The sequence below is a fragment of the Eleginops maclovinus genome, chromosome 15 (assembly GCF_036324505.1).
Source record: "Eleginops maclovinus isolate JMC-PN-2008 ecotype Puerto Natales chromosome 15, JC_Emac_rtc_rv5, whole genome shotgun sequence".
Taxonomy (NCBI): domain Eukaryota; kingdom Metazoa; phylum Chordata; class Actinopteri; order Perciformes; family Eleginopidae; genus Eleginops; species Eleginops maclovinus.
This window is the reverse complement of record NC_086363.1, coordinates 22,281,298-22,282,110: the sequence shown is the minus strand read 5'-3', so window position 1 is coordinate 22,282,110 and position 813 is coordinate 22,281,298. Positions and strand designations below refer to the sequence as shown.

Here is an 813-nt window from a genome sequence, read left to right as displayed (position 1 = left end):
ACAGACCTTGAATGCAACACTCTGCGTATCCAAGCAACCCATAAGAGCGCGTTTTTGTTGACAGAAGTGGTAGTAGTCGCCGGTAGTAACAAACATGTCTTTCTCAAAGCAGAAACGTACAGTTGAAAATGAAAACCGTCGGTTTAACCCCGCCTGGACTGATAACTATCTATTTATATTACCGCCAAGTTTAAATGGCAAACCGATGTTGTTCTGCCCCTGGCATTGAAAGTGTGTTTTTTGTAATGTATGTGGCATAGGTTCCTGTACCTTTAAGAGGGAATGCTCTAAGGGAGGGGCTGCTAGTTAGGTGACCGGAAGTCACAAGCACGTTATTCACATAGAGAGCATGCAGGATCGACAGCTTGATCAGCTCTTCCATTAAGATGCAGTTCCACATCTTCTTGTTTGTTAAAGCAACGTCTGTAAGTGTTATCTTTATTTTCCATGTGTTGAATTATAGATTTACTTCTTTATGCTTACTGTTTAGCTTTATTAATACTTACCTTATGTTTGTATTGTGTTTACAGTTTCACGAAATTACCATTAAACTACATGAGTAATCCTCAACACGCTGTGGAGTTTTTTGGGAAACGTTTAACTGAATGGATAGTTAGCTTGCTTGGCTAGCGAGCCCATTACAGTGAAAAGACGGCAACACAGCTAACAAGATAGCCGAAGACAGCCATCTTACAGAGCTAAATTGCTAACCGGCTAACGGAAAGACATCCATACAGCCTGTACGCCATCATATCTGTTGCTGGTATTAAAAACGCACCGTCATTATGTCAGCAGCTAACAGTAAAAACAAAG

The 813-nt window shown here is 40.8% G+C and overlaps 1 long non-coding RNA gene across 1 annotated transcript; it reads left to right on the top strand.

Annotated features, from left to right (window-relative positions):
- The first annotated feature begins 214 nt into the window (after window positions 1-214).
- Window positions 215-570, top strand: LOC134877051 (uncharacterized). Its single transcript, XR_010167518.1, has 2 exons — window positions 215-425; window positions 531-570. It is a non-coding gene; the product is annotated as an uncharacterized LOC134877051 (long non-coding RNA).
- Window positions 571-813: the final 243 nt, after the last annotated feature.